Source organism: Bubalus bubalis, chromosome 1 (genome assembly GCF_019923935.1).
Source record: "Bubalus bubalis isolate 160015118507 breed Murrah chromosome 1, NDDB_SH_1, whole genome shotgun sequence".
Taxonomy (NCBI): Eukaryota; Metazoa; Chordata; class Mammalia; order Artiodactyla; family Bovidae; genus Bubalus; species Bubalus bubalis.
In genome coordinates this window covers 10,592,232-10,609,230 of record NC_059157.1, presented here as the reverse complement: position 1 = coordinate 10,609,230, position 16,999 = coordinate 10,592,232, and positions in this window count along the sequence as shown.

Here is a 16,999-nt window from a genome sequence, read left to right as displayed (position 1 = left end):
TTGCCACTTCATGGACTGCAGCATGCGAGGTTTCCCTGTCCTTCACTGTCTCCCAAAATGGTGCTCGCCTTTTTTATGGTCCAACTCTCACATCTGTACATGACTACCAAAGAAACCATAACGTTGACTATATGGACCTTTGTCAGCAAAGAGATGTTTTTGCTTTTTAATACACTGGGTAGGTTTTTCATACAGCATTGCCTTTTAATGTGGCTATCACCAATGATTCAGGAAAAAATTAAAACAAAAAAAACTTGGGTTTAGAAACTGTGGAGTACAGGCATAGACTGTGACATTATAAGCTATCTTATTATACTAGTTTATTAAAATACCTGTAGACATGACTGAGCGACTTCACTTTCACTTTCATGCATTGGAGAAGGAGATGGCAATCCATTCCAGTGTTCTTGCCTGGAGAATCCCAGGGACGGGGGAGGGTGGTGGGCTGCCGTCTCTGGGGTCGCACAGAGTCCGACACGACTGAAGCGACTTAGCAGCAGCAGCAGCAGTGTAGTAAAATTAAACAGCTTTTATTAACAATTAAAATATAGCATTTCAATTTTCCTGTGTTTCTTTTAGAACTGTGACTAAGCAATATTGTCAAAAGCCATACCGTGGGGAAAAGATATACCAAGAAACTCACCATTAACCGACCTGATTCAAGAAGGAAAAATCTGCTTTTCTCCCCTTTTGTGATGGATTAAAACTTCAGTCTCACAAAGCAAAAATAAATCCTGTGAGTGCAAGTATGTAGGCTTGTGTCTAATGATTCTGTTTTCAAACCCAATTTCATATGCCCGATGCACAATGAGACCAAGCAAACCAAAACGTCCGAAGAGTTTGGATCAGTGAAAGGTTTATTGCAGGCTAATGCAAGGAGGAGGGTGGCTCCTGACCCTGAAAACTCTGAACTACTCAAAAGCTTTCAGCAAAGCACTTTTAAAGGCAAGGTGAGAGAGGTTGATTGTTGAAAACTTTTTGGCGTTGGAATCTTTTATTTTTGCAGCTACCCACCTAGGTCAGGTGAGGATTTTCCTGTAAATCTCCACCAAGACAAATGTTGTTGTTTGTTCTGCAAATTTTTATCCATATATGAATGGACTCTTAAAGGTCGGAACCTTGAGAATTAACTGTCCTGTGTATTTCAGGCTACAGGCAACAGAACATGAAGTTTAAAGTGAAAGCAACAGGTCTAACCCGTAGTCAGATGTGTTCTTCCCTATTACAATTTTACATACAAATTCTAGAATGAATTAGAAAATTAAAAAGATAACTGGGCACTGAAAAATGGATTAGTATGTGTAATAATGGTGAAAAAGCTGAAATGTGTTGAGCAAGGTGATGCCCCCAAGTCTCCATTACTTACTAGCTCTGTACCAAAATAAACCTAAATTCTTTAGTTTCCTTAATTATAAAATGAGTAAAATAGAACTATATCTAGTTCATAAGTATATTATGAGACTTTGAGGTAATTTAAAGAGCATTTAGCCATAATGCAAAGAACATGTTTTTCACATTTTATTTTTAGCAGTACCAATAAGGTACAGGTATATTTTGTAGTTGAAAAAGATTTCTGCCTCAAATAATGGCACACGGTGCTACCATCACATGATGTGCAGGATGTGGAAGGCAAAGTACACTTTAAAAATATTATGTATTTTAATTGGAGGATAATTACAATATTGTGATGGTTTTTGCCATACATCAACATGAATCAGCCATAGGTATACATGTGCCCCCCACCTCATCCTGCACCTTCTTTCTACCTTCCTCCCCACCCTATCCCTCTGGGACGTCCCAGAGCACCAGCTTTGGGCACCCTGATTCATGCATCGAACTTGCCCTGGTCATCTATTTTACATATGATAATGTACATGTTTCAGTGCTATTCTCTCACATCATCCCACTCTCGCCTTCTCCCACTGAGTACAAAAATCTGTTCTATATGTCTGTGTCTCTTTTGCTGCCCTTCATGTAGGATCATTGGTACCATCTTTCTAAATTCCATATATTTGCATTAATGTATAGTATCTGTCTTTCTCTTTCTGACTTCATTCTGTATAACAGACTCCAGATTCATCCATCCACCTCATTAGAAACTATCCATTTTTGTTTGCAAACAATAGGATAAATGAAAGGATGGATGCTAAAAGAAATGCGTTATTGGTTTGTTTCCTGTAGAGTTCGTAGCAAATATAGTTATAAAGTCTATCATGGAGTTTAACATACAAAAGCAATCAGGATAGTACAACACATTAATGGAATGAAGGAAAAGAATCACATGATCATCTCGATGCAAAAAAGGCATTTGACAAAATGTGACACACTTCCATGACACAATTATACTGCCTTATTTCCAAAAATACAATTTCCTTGGTTAAAAGGATTAATTGTTGTTGTCATGCTGTTGCAACTATCATGTAGCTACTAATAAAAAAGAAATAGATTCTTGAAAATATGTACCAATCACTAAATCACACCAATAACCTGAGGTCCATCTGTTATCTTCATTTCCAGTTCAGAGGAGTGTTCTATGTGCAGATATGAGGCAACTTGTACACTCAATTGTTGGTTATTTTTTATTAAGGTGAAATTCATGTAAAATAGGATTAATCATTTCTAAGTAACAAATTCTGTGGCACCTAGGACATTCACATTGTTGTACAACTGCTACTTCTATGAAGTTCCAAAACATTTCCATCATTCCAAAACAAAATGCCAAACCTATTAAACAATCTCATCCCATTCTGTCCTCCTACTATTAACCGCCCCTGGCAAACACTAATCTGCCTTCTGTTTCTATGAATAAAGTTATTATAGATAAATAATAAAAATAATTAAAAATATATTTTGTGTCTGGTTTCTTTCACTTAGCATAATGTTTTAGAGGTTTGCCTACTTCAGAGCATGTATCAGAATTTTCATTTCTTTTTATGACTGATTAATGCTCCCCTTATACCACATATATATGCCATAATTAGTTTATTGGTTTGTACTCTGGTAGGCATTCGAATGGTTTCCATCATCTAGCTATTGTGAACAGTGCTGCTGTGAATATGGGTTCATATGTATATGTTTGAGTGCGCCCTAGTTTGCCGTGCTCAGTCGCTGAGTCGTGTCCAACTCTCTGTGACTCCATGGGCTGTAGCCTACCAGGATTCTCTGTCCTTGGGATTTTCCAGGCAAGAATACTAGAGTGAGTTGCCATTTCATCCTCCAGGACATCTTCCTGACCCAGGGATCAAACCCATGTGTGAAGCCATATGTCTGAGTGCCTGTTTTTGATTCTTTTGAGGTTATACTTGGAATTGTTGGGTTGCATGGTAATTCCATATTTAACTTTTTGAGAAACACCCAAACACTTTTCCACTTTTCCACTATGGCTGAACCATTTTATATCCCCAATGGTACTGTGTGAGGGTCTCAAGCTAGCCAACACATGCTTCTTTTTTTCTTTTATTATAGCTATTCTGGTGGATGTGGATTGGTACCTCATATGGTTCTGATTGGGCTTCCCTGCAAGAATTCGTCTGCAATGCAAGAGACCCCAGTTCGATTCCTGGGTTGGGAAGATCCCCTGGAGAAGGCATAGACTACCCATTCCAGTATTCTTGGGCTTCCCTGGTGATTTAGATGGTAAAGAATCTGACTGCAATGCGGGAGACTTGAGTTTGATGCCTTGGAGGAGGACAAGGCTACCCACTCCAGTATTCTTGCTGGGAGAATCTCCATGGACAGAGGTACCTGGCCAGCTACAGTCCATGGGATTGCAAAGAGTCGGACATAACTGAGCAACTAAGCACAGAATATAGTTCTGATTACCATTTCCCTAATGAGTAAATGCTGAGCACATATTCATGTGCATAGTTAGGCATTTTTATATCTTCTCTAGAAAATTATCTATTCATTCCTTTCAGCATTTTTAGTAGGGTTGTTTCATTGTTACAGGTTTTTTAAATACCCTGTATACTATATAAATATTGTATATATATATTTTTTCTACCATTCTATGGATATCTTTTCATATTCTTGATGACAAAGATGTTTATATAAAAGCAAGAACCTCATGGACCAAAAAAAAAAAAAAAAAAAAATGAAGACAAAGGACCAAAATTTGAAAGCTTGAAAATTGATAGATGATTTGGTAAATACAAAAATTTGGATCAGGAGCCTGTAGAAGCAGTCAGAAAACTTGGAGAACCATGAAATGTTCAAGGATTTGCCACATTGATTACATTGGTAATAGAAGTAAATGTGGATCTAATAGAAGTTTGTTTAAAAACCTGTTTCTTCCCCTGGTACTTCTCAAACTGAGATACCCCTTCTTTGCTCTAAATGAACACTTGGAGAACCATTCTCTGGAAAGGGAAAATGAAAATTCTCAGGACTCAGGACTTAGGGACCCATGCAGTATCATATCTGAAACACAGAAATTAAGTTTTTAAATGTCTTATTCCCCAGTACTACATCCAATTCTACTTTTCAAGCCAGGTACAAGAATGCTCTTCTGAAAACCTTAGAGCCCAAGAGAAAATATGTTGAGATGGTGACATCTGAGGTCATCTAATGAAAGAATACAGAAAAATAACTCCACAGTGAAGCATTAAATTAGGAAGCTTCAACCATGTGCACTTAAAATGAACGTTTGTAATGCCTCATTTTAAGTGATTGAAATGATTTTATTTCTATACAGTACCAATGAACAACCTGAAAATGAAGTTAAGAAAACAATTCCAATCTAAAAATGAAATTAAGGAAACATTTCCAATTATAAAATACTTTAGGATGAGTTTAACAAAATATATACACCGAATAATATATACACTGAAATATACAAAATACATACATTGAAAACTAGATAATATTTCTTTTTAACATAAAAATGTATACATTCTATTGAGGAAAACACAACTAAAGGTTACCAAAAAAAATGACAAATTGGAGGAACTAACAGCTCTTACAAACTCAAGAACAGACAAGAACAGTAATGGGGATTGGTCAAAGAAATAATATAAATAATGTAATGACTCATTTTTAATCACAAGCAGATAATTAGGAATGATAAGACATCTGAGCAAAGCACTGACTATGACAAGAAGAGATGAAGATAAAAAAATAAACTTAAGTGAAAGACAAATCTGCAGAGCTGAAGAAAGAAAGGAGGGAACAAAATTACCCATCGGTCTTCAAAGAAACAAAGTATTGCACCTGGTGATGTGATCAGGCTCCCCTTTTTTTTAAGTTCTGTAAATACACTTTAGATTTTTGCTCTGTGGTTACCTTGAGGCTTACATAAAGTACCTCATAGAAGAGGCAGTCCATTTTATGCTGAGAGCAACATATCTTTGTTCACTCATAAAAACGCCACCATTGTACTCCTTTCCTTTTATATTTCCAATGTCACTATTTACTTCTTTTTATGCTGTAAGTTTATAAACTCTAGTAGCTATATCTATTTTAAATACTTTTTTCTTTAACCCTTATACTACAGTTAAGTGGCTGACACACCATTTTAATAAAGAATAACAATTTTTAATTCTGTTTTTTTACCTTTACCCGAGTGTTGTCTATTTGGCATATTTTTGTTGTTGTTTTTCCTGAGTAGCATCTTTTTGTTTAAGCTTGAAGAACTTCTTTTAGCATTTCTTACAAGATCAGCCTAATGGTGATGAACTTTGTCAGGTTTTATTTGTCTGGAAAAACCTTTATTTATTCATATCTGAGGGATAAATCTGCTGAATACATTAGCTGGCAAATTTCATGTTTCAACCCTTTGAATAAGTCATTCCACTCTCTCCTGGTCTATAGTTTCTACTGAGACATCTGCTTATAGCCTGATTGGGGTTTCATTTTAAGTTACTTAATTTTTTTCTGCATTTCAGATTATTTATTTTTGACGGTTTCATACAATGAGTCTTACAGAAGGTCTTTTTGCGTTGATCTGCCCTGTTGTCTGTACTTTCTATTGCCTTCTTCATCTTATTTCTTGAATTTTTCAGCTTGATTGTTTCTGTTTTGTCCTTTTTAATAATTTTAATTTTTGGTAAATAACTCTTTCTGTTCAATAATTTTATTCCTAAATTCAATGAACTGTCTTTCTGGATTTTCTTGCAACTCATTGAATTTCTTCATGACAGCTATTTTTGATTCTTTAGCAGTTAGCTCAGCAATCCCCAATCTTTTGAGCATCAGGGACCAGTTTTCTGGAAGAAAACCACTCACCTCCTGCTGTGAGGCTGAGTTCCTAACAGGCCAGGAACAGTACTGGTCCATCCATGGCCAGGGATTTGGTCCCCCTGAGTTATATCACAATATTCCATGTCTTTGAATTCAGTTTCTGGAGAATTATTATTTTGTATTAGTGATACCATATTTCTTTGACTTTTCCTATTGTTTGATGATTTGAGCTTGTGTTTTCTCACTTGATGTAGCCTGACACCCTCCTTAATTAAAAATTTCTGTTCACTTTTGCTATCAGATGGCTCAGTGGGAAAGAAATGCCAGGAGACACAGGTTCTATCCCTGGATCAGGAAGATCCCCTGGAGAAGAAAATAGCAACTGCATTCCAGTATTCTTTCCGGGATGATCCCATGGACAGATGAGCCTGGTGGGCTACAGTCCATGGGGTGGCAAAGAGTTGAATACACATGAACACATTGTTTCTTACAGTTCAACAGAATGACATTTAGAACTCTTTTCTTATTCCAGGAGGTGGCACTAAAACTCAAGTTTTTAGCTTCTCCTGCAGGAGCTGGCTTTTGGGGATGTGTTGGAGTGTACATGAGGAGCTGGTATCAGAGTGGGAGGTTTGGGCTAGAACCTCAGATTCTGGAGATGCTCATGGCTTAGTGGAAAGAACTTCACCTGGAGATACTTTGTGGGTGTGCTCCCTGCTGAAATCCCATAGCAGATGGCAGGAAAGCTATTTCTTCAATGCCCACTGATATTCCTGTCTGCCCTCTCCTCTTCCTTCTCTCCCACCAGTCACAGAGGTCCCCAATCACAAATCTGGATGCTGCTAGAGAGAAACAGGTCCCTCCAGCTGCAGTTCACATTACTGAGAAGCAGAGTGCTACTGCTACTGCTAAGTCACTTCAGTCGTGTCCAACTCTGTGTGACCCCATAGACGGCAGCCCACCAGGCTCCCCCGTCCCTGGGATTCTCCAGGCAAGAACACTGGAGTGGGTTGCCATTTCCTTCTCCAATGCAGGAAAGTGAAAAGTGAAAGTGAAGTCGCTCAGTCGTGTCGGACTCTTAGCGACCCCACAAACTACAGCCTACCAGGCTCCTCTGTCCATGGGATTTTCCAGGCAAGAGTACTGGAGTGGGTGCAGAGTGGTCCCTCACTATTTTCATCTTACACCTCCTCTGCCAAAAGAGGCACCTCTGATGCTCCCCAAAACCCACACTTTGGGCATCAGTCTGGAGCAGAGACACACTAGAAGAGCTCCTCCAGTTTATTGGCCTTAATACTCATTTCTGTCCCACTCTGATAGTGTTCCATACCCCACTGTCCAGTCAAGGTAGACAAAAAAATAGAAATCCAGATAAAGAGATATTGCACTCCCATGCAGCATTATTCACAATAACTTAGAGGTGGAAATAAACTAAATGTCCATCAGTGGATGAATTGATATGGAAAATGTACAATAAGCACACAATTTCATTCTTTTGCTTGCAGATATCCAGTTTTCAAAACACCATTTGTTGAAGAGGCTTTACTTTCTTCATTGTGTGTCTTGACACCCTTGTCAAAATCAGTCGATATGTGTGGATTCATTTCTAGACTGTGTATTCCATTCTATTGATCTACAAGTCTGTCTTTATGTTAGGATCATACTGTTTTAATTATTACAGCTTTGTAATATGTTTTAAAATCAGGACCTCTGAGGCTTCCAGCATTGTTTTTCTTTCTCAAGACCATTTCTGGATATTCCTTTGTGGTTCCATAAAATTGTTAGCATTGTTTTTTTCTCTAAAAACTGCTATTGAAAATCTTATAGTAATTGCTAAGGACCTGTAGATTGATTTGGGTATTATAGAAATTTTAGCAACACTTAAGTCTTCTAATCCATGAAAGCAAGACAGCATTCCATTTGTGTCTTCTAAAAATCTTTTCAGTAATATTTATAGTGTTTAATATATAAGACTTTCACTTTCCTAGTTAAGTTCATTTCTATGTATTTTATTCTTAAATTTCATATTTAGATTGTTCTCTATCAATATATAGAAGTTAAACTGATCTTTGTATATTGATTTTGTATTCTGAAACTTTGGTCAATTCATTTATTGTGACAGATTTTTGTGGAACCTGTAGGGTTTTCTATGCATCAGATCATGTCATCAGTGAACAAAAATAATTTTGCTTTCTTATATTCTATTTGGATGCCTTTTTAAAAAATTAATTTATTTATTTTAATTGGAGGCTAATTACTTTACAATATTGTAGTGGTTTTTGCCATAAACTGACATGAATCAGCCATGGGTGTACATGTAACCCCCCTCCTGAACCCCCCTCCCACCTCCCTCCCCATCCCATCCCTCAGGGTCATCCCAGTGCACCAGCCCTGAGCACCCTGTCTCATGCATTGAACCTGGACTGGCAATCTATTTCACATATGGTAATATACATGTTTCAATGCTATTCTCTCAAATCATCCCACTCTCGCCTTCTCCCACAGAGTCCAAAAGTCTGTTCTTTATCTCTGTGTCTCTTTTGCTGTCTCACATATAGGGTCATCATTACCATCTTTCTAAATTCCATTTATATGCATTAATACACTGTATTGGTGTTTTTCTTTCTGACTTACTTCACTCTGTATAATCAGCATCAGTTTCATCCACCTCACTAGAACTGATTCAAATGCATTCTTTTTAATGGCTGAGTAATATTCCATTGTGTATATGTACTACAGCTTTCTTATCCGTTTGTCTTCTGATGGACTTCTAGGTTGCTTCCATGTCCTGGCTATTGTAAACAGTGCTGCGATGACCATTGGGGTACACGTGTCTCTTTCAATTCTGATTTCCTTGGTGTGTATGCCCAGCAGTGGGATTGCTGGGCTATATGGCAGTTCTATTTCCAGTTTTTTAGGGAACCTCCACATTGTTCTCCATAGTGGCTGTACTAGTTTGAATTCCCATCAACAGTGTAAGAGGGTTCCCTTTTCTCCACACACTTTCCAGCATTTATTGTTTGTAGACTTTTTTGCTGGCAGCCATTCTGACTGGCATGAGATGGTACCTCATTGTTGTTTTGATTTGTATTTCTCTGATAATGAGTGATGTTGATCATCTTTTCATGTGTTTGTTAGCCATCTGTATGTCTTCTTTGGAGAAATGTCTGTTTAGTTCTTTGGCCCATTTTTTTGATTGGGTCATTTATTTTTCTGAAATTGAGCTGCAGGAGATGCTTATATATTTTTGAGATTAATTCTTCATTAGTTGCTTTGTTTGCTATTATTTTCTCCCATTCTGAAGGCTGTCTTTTCACCTTGCTTATAGTTTCCTTCATTATACAAAAGCTTTTAAGTTTAATTAGGTCCCATTTGTTTATTTTGGCTTTTATTTCCATTACTTTGGGAGGTAGGTCATAGAGGATCCTGCTGTGATTAATGTCAGAGCACTTTGCCTATGTTTTCCTCTAGGAGTTTTATAGTTTCTGGTCTTACATTTAGATCTCTAACCCATTTTGAGTTTATTTTTGTGTATGGTGCTAGAAATTGTTCTAGTTTCATTGTTTTGCAAGTGGTCGAGAAGTTTTCCCAGCACCACTTGTTAAAAGATAGCCTTTTCTCCATTGTATACTCTTGCCTCCTTTGTTAAAGATAAGGTGTCCGTAGGTGTGTGGATTTATCTCTGGGCTTTCTGTTTTATTCCATTGATCTATATTCCTGTCTTTGTCCCAGTACCATACTGGCTTGTTGACTGTAGCTTTGTAGTATAGTCTGAAGTCAGGAAGGCTGATTCCTCCAGTTCCATTCTTCTTTCTCAAGATTGCTTTGGCTAGTCAAGGTTTTTTTGTATTTCCATACAAATTTTGAAATTATTTGTTCTAGTTCTCTGAAACATACCATTGGTAACTTGATAAGGATTGCATTGAATCTATAGATTGCTTTGGGTAGTATATTCATTTTCACTATATTGATTATTTTGATTCACAAACTTGGTATATTTCTCCATCTATTTGTGTCATCTTTGATTTCTTTCATCACTGTTTTATATATATATATATATGTGTATATATATATATATATATGTATCTTTTGTTTCTTTAGGTTGATTTGTGTCTAGGTATTTTATTCTTTTCATTGCAAAGGTGAATGGAATTGTTTCCTTAATTTCTCTTTCTGTTTTCTCATTGTTAGTGTATAGGAATGTAAGGGATTTCTGTGTGTTAAATTTATGTCCTGCAACTTTACTATATTCGTTGATTATCCTTAGTAATTTTATGAAAATGCAAAATGATAGGACACTGAAGGATGAACTCCCCAGGTGGGAAGGTGCCCAATATGCTACAGGAGTTCAGTGGAGAAATAACTCCAGAAAGAATGAAGGGATGGAGAAAAAACAAACAAACAAAAAAAACACCCCATTGTGATTGTGACTGGTGATAGAAGAAAGGTCTGATGCTGTAAAGAGCAATACTGCATAGGAACCTGGATGTTAGGTCCATGAATCAAGGCAAATTGGAAGTGGTCAAAGGGGAGATAGCAAGAGGGAACATTAACATTCTAGGAATCAGCAAACTAAAATGGACAGGAATGCTTGAATTTAACTCAGATGACCATTATATCTACTACTGTGGGCAAGAATCCCTTAGAGGAAATGAAGTAGCCATCATAGTCAACAAAAGATTCCAAAATGCAGTACTTGGATGCACTCTCAAAAATGAAAGAATGGTCTCTGTTCATTTCCAAGGCAAACCATTTGATATCACAGTAATCTAACTCTGTGCCCTAATCAGTAACGCTGAAGAAGCTGAAGTTGGATGGTTCTCTGAAGACCTACAAGACCTTTCAGAACTAACATCCAAAAAAGATGTCCTTTTCATTATAGGGGACTGGAATGCAAATGTAGGAAGTCAAGAAACACCTGGAGTAAAAGGCAGATTTGGCCTTGGAGTAGAGAATGAAGCAGGGCAAAGGCCAAAGAGTTTTGCCAAAGAATGCACTGGTCATAGCAAACATCTCTTCCAACAACACAAGAGAAGACTCTACACATGGACATCACCAGATGGCCAACACCAAAAAGAGAATGATTATATTCTTTACAAACAAAGAAGGAGAAGATCTATACAGTCAACAAAAACAAGACTGGGAGCTGACTGTGGCTCAGATCATGAACTTTTTATTGCCAAATTCAGATTGAAATTGAAGAAAGTATGGGAAACCACAAGACCATTCAGGTATGACCTAAATCAAATCCCTTACAATTATACAGTGGAAGTGACAGATAGATTTAAAGGACTAGATCTGATAGAAAGAGTTCTTGATGAACTATGGACGGAGGTTTGTGACATTGTATATGAGACATGGATCCAGACCATCCACAAGAAAAAGAAATGCATAAAAGCAAAATGGCTGTCTGAGGAGGCCTTACAAATAGCTGTGAAAAGAAGAGAAGCGAAAAGCAAAGGAGGAAAGGAAAGATACCCATTTGAATGCACAGTTCCAAAGAATAGCAAGGAGAGATAAAAAAAAAAAAAGCCTTCCTCAGTGATCAGTACAAAGGCACAGAGGAAAACAATATAATGGAAAAGACTAGAGATCTCTTCAACAAAATTAGAGATACCAAGGGAACATTTCTTGCAAAAATGGGCTCAATAAAGGACAGAAATTGTATGGACCTAACAGAAGCAGCAGATATTAAGAAGAGGTGGCAATAATACACAGAAGAACTGTACAAAAAGATGATCATGACCCAGATAATCAAGATGGTGTGATCACTCATCTAGAGCCAGACATCCTGGAATGTGAAGTCAAGTTGGCCTTAGGAAACCTCCCTACAAACAAAGTTAGTGAAGGTGATGGAATTCTAGTTGAGCTATTTCAAATCCTAAAAGATGATGCTATTAAAGTGCTGCACTCAACATGCCAGTAAATTTGGAAAACTCAGCAGTGGCCACAGGACTGGAAAAGGTCCGTTTTCATTTTATTCCAGTCCCAAAGAAAGGCAATGCCAAAGAATGCTCAAACTACCACACAATTGCACTCATCTCACATGCTAGCAAAGTAATGCTCAAAATTCTCCAAGCCAGACTTCAGCAATACGTGAACCGAGAACTTCTAGATGTTCAAGCTGGTTTTAGAAAAGGCAGAGGAACCAAAGATCAAATTGCCAACATCTGCTCGATCATTGAAAAAGCAAGAGAGTTCCATAAAAACATCTACTTCTGCTTTATCGACTATGCCAAAGCCTTTGACTGTGTGGATCACAATAAACTGTGGAAAATTCTGAAAGAGATGGGAATACCAGACCACCTGAGCTGCCTCTTGAGAAACCTATATGCTGGTCAGGATGCAACAGTTAGAACTGGTCACGGAACAACAGACTGGTTCCAAATAGGAAAAGGAGTACATCAAGGCTGTATATTGTCACCCTGCTTATTTAACTTCTATGCAGTGTACACCATGAGAAACACTGGGCTGGATGAAGCACAAGCTGGAATCAAGATTGCTGGGGAAAATATCAATAACCTCAGATATGCAGATGACACCACCCTTATGGCAGAAAGTGAAGAGGAACTCAAAAGCCTCTTGATGAAAGTGAAAGTGGAGAGTGAAAAAGTTGGCTTAAAGCTCAACATTCAGAAAACGAAGATCATGGCATCCGGTCCCACCACTTCATGGGAAATAGATGGGGAAACAGTGGAAGCAGTGTCAGACTTTATTTTTCTGGGCTCCAAAATCACTACAGATGGTGACTGCAGCCATGAAATTAAAAGACGCTTACTCCTTGGATGGAAAGTTATGACCAACCTAGATAGCATATTCAAAAGCAGAGACATTACTTTGCCAACAAAGGTTCGTCTAGTCAAGGCTATGGTTTTTCCTGTGGTCATGTATGGATGTGAGAGTTGGACTGTGAAGAAGGCTGAGCACTGCAGAATTGATGCTTTTGAACTGTGGTGTTGGAGAAGACTCTTGAGAGTCCCTTGGACTGCAAGGAGATCCAACCAGTCCATTCTGAAGGAGATCAGCCCTGGGATTTCTTTGGAAGGAATGATGCTAAAGCTGAAACTCCAGTACTTTGGCCACCTGATGCGAAGAGTTGACTCATTGGAAAAGACTCTGATGCTGGGAGGGATTGGGGGCAGGAGGAGAAGGGGACGACAGAGGATGAGATGGCTGGATGGCACCACTGACTCGATGGACGTGAATCTGAGTTAACTCTGGGAGTTGGTGATGGACAGGGAGGCCTGGCGTGCTGCGATTCATGGGGTCGCAAAGAGTCAGACACAACTGAGCAACTGATCTGATCTTGCATGAAATGTTCCCCTGGTTTCTCTAATTTTCTTGACAACATCTCTAGTCTTTCCCATTCTATTGCTTTCCTCTGTTTCTTTGCATTGATCACTGAGGAAGGCTTTCTTACCTCTCCTTGCTACATCACTTCATGGCAAATAGATGGGGAAACAGTAGGAAACAGTGACTGACTTTATTTTTGGGGGGCTCCAAAATCACTTCAAATGGTGACTGCAGCCATGAAATTAAAAGATGCATACTCCTTGGAAGGAAAGTTATGACCAACCTAGACAGCATTTTTAAAAATAGAGACATTACTATGCTAACAAAGGTCCGTCTAGTCAAAGCTATGGTTTTTCCAGTAGTCATGTATCAATATGAGAGTTGGACTGTAAAGAAAGCTAAGTGCCAATGAACTGATACTTTTGAACTGTGGTTTTGGGGAAGAATCTTGAGAGCTTCCCTGGTGGCTCAGATGGTAAAGCGTCTGCCTGCAATGCAAGAGACCCAGGTTCGATCCCTGGGTCAGTAAGATCCCCTGGAGAAGGAAATGGCAACCCACTCCAGTACTCTTGCCTGGAAAATTCCATGGACGGAGGAGCCTGGTAGGCTATAGTCCATGGGGTCGCAGAGTCAGATACAACTGAGCGACCTCACTTCACTTCACTTCACTTGAGACTCCCTTAAGGATTCTCTGCAAGGAGATCCAATCAGTCCATCCTAAAGGAGATCAGTCCTGAGTGTCCATTGGAAGGACTAATGCTAAAGCTGAAACTCTAATACTTTGGCCACCTCATGCGAAGAGTTGATTCATTGGAAAAAAAACTCTGATGATGGGAGGGATTGGGGGCAGGAGGAGAAGGGGACGACAGAGGATGAGATGCAAGGATGGCATCACCGACTCAATGGACATGAGTTTGAGTGAATTCCTGAAGTTAGTGATGGACAGGGAGGCCTGGCGTGCTGCGATTTTGGGGGTCACAAAGAGTGGGACACAACTGAGCGACTGAACTGAACTGGGAGAAATATCAACAATCTTAGATATGCAAATAATACCACTTTAATGGCAGAAAGTGAAGAGCTAAAGAGCCTCCTGATGAGAGTGGAAGGAGAGAGTGAAAAAGCTGGCCTAACTCAACATTCAAAAAACTAAGATCATGGTGTCTGGTACCATCACTCCATGGCAAACAGATGGGGAAATAATGACAAACTTTGTTTTCTTGGGCTCCAAAATCACTGTGGATGGTGACTGCAGCCATGAAATTAAAAGACAGTTGCTCTTTCAACGAAAAGCTATGACAAACCTAGACAGCATATTCAAAAGCAGAAACATCATTTTTCAACAAAGGTCCATATAATCAAAGCTATGGTTTTTCCAGTAGTCATGTACGGATGTAAGAGTTGGGCCATGAAGAAGGCTGAGAGCCAAAGAATTGAAAAAAGTCAACTTGTGGTGAATCCATGAATATGATAGGCTAGCATCATATTTTTTTGTTTGTAATCGTTTTCCCTTGGATCTGATTTCAGCAGTCTTAGTCTCATGAACCGTTCATTTTTATTTTTATTTTCTACTGAAGTATAGTTGGCTTACAATGTTGTGTTAATTTCTGCTGTACAGCAGCATTCTTGTTTAAAAAAATATTCTTTTCTGTTGTGGTTTATCAAAGGAAATTGATTGTAGTTCCCTGTGCTTTACAGTAAAACGCTGTCCCTTAACCATTATCCCTATTAAAGCTTACATGTGCTAACCCTAATCTCCACTCCATCCCTCCCCCAACTACCTCCCCCCTCTACTTTGGCAATCATAAGTCTGTTCTCTATGTCTGTGAGTCTGTTTCTGTTTCATAGATAGGTTCATTTGTGTCATATTTTAGATTACACATATAAGTGATATCATATTTGTCATTATCTTTCTAAATTCACTTAGTGTGATCATCTCTAGATGCATGTATGTTGCTGCAAATGGCATTATTTTGCTCTTTATTTTGACTGAGTGGTATTCCATTGTACCATGTCTTCTTTATCCATTCATCTGTCAATGAACAGTTACGTTGCTGTTTCCATGTCTTGGCTATTGTGAACAGCACTGCCATGAACATAAGGGTACACGTATCTTTTTGAATTAGAGTTTTGTCTGGAAATATGCCCAGAAGTGGGATTGCTGGATTATATGGCAACTCTATTTTTAGTTTTCTGAGTAACCTGCATACTCTTTTGCATATTAACTGTCCCAATTTACATTCCTACCAGCAGTGTAGGAGGATGAATTTTAAAGAAGCATAGCCATTTGTGTTCTCTTGGCTGTGTAATTTTAGTTTCAATTTCCTTTACCTTTACAATAAAGGAAACCTATTCTTGCAAAACTACATCTTTATCAAAAGCCATCATGTAATTAGGAAGAATGGTGTTTATCAAAAGCCATCACGTGATTAGGAAGAATACTGTGAGAACCATTCTAGAATGGAGTCATTCCAATGCAATGTATTGTTAAAATCTGTTGTAAGTACTGAAATCTGGATGACAACATTGCATTGTCTGTTAATGTACTGAACACTCACTTCTTTTTTCTCCTTTTGACCATCATAATGAACAGGATGGCTTCTTCTCTTGCTTCAGCTTTGTGTATAAGATCAAACGATCTTATACGTAAGTGACCACAGACCTCCAGACACCCTGAAAGCTTTTACCAAATGCAACCTTAATTTGTGTTTTGAAAGAACTATTTTCAAGATAGATTTTTATAATTTATTTCAACTTTAAGCATATTCTAGAGTCTCCAAATGTGGACTATTGCCTTACTAGTCCCTTAGAAATCGTATACAGTAGAGATGCAAGAAAATCTTCCACAGTTGGGGAGGGAGAGGGTGGAAAAAAATTGAGATAGTAGCATTGAAATATTAACATATACACTACCAGGGTAAAATAGATAGCTAGTGGGAAGTAGATGTATAGCACAGGGAGCTCAAGCCAGTGTTCTGTGATGATCTAGAGGGATGGGATGGGGGGTGGGTTGGGAAGGAGGCTCAAGAGGGAGGGGTTATATGTATACATATAGCTGATTCACATTGTTGTATGGCAGAAACCAGCACCACGCTGTAAAGCAACTATCTTCCAATTAAAAAATTTTTTAAAAAGAACAGTAGTGAGAACACTTATAGAATCTGGGTAAGAAAAATGGGACTAGAGGGGTGAAGAGATGCTATGCTTCTAAACTCTTCATGTGCTTGCATTTTTCCTTTTTTCTTTTTTCTATTTCAGAGGCACTAACTCTGGGTACCAAAAATTTTTTTCATGGCTGCTGAAACAAGACACTAATATTTTCAAAGAACCCTGGGAGTTTAAAAGAAAGCCATTGACTACAATCACTAAAAGATGGCTTAGGTCATTAGGCTTGGTTAAATTCATTATTTTAAATCAAAGTTTCAATAGTCCCCATAAAATAAAAATGTTCTTTCTGGCCACCTATTTTCATGTTTTTTTGTTATTTCACTCAGGCCCTTTCCAATTCCCCTTAGGCAGTAAGCAAATGATG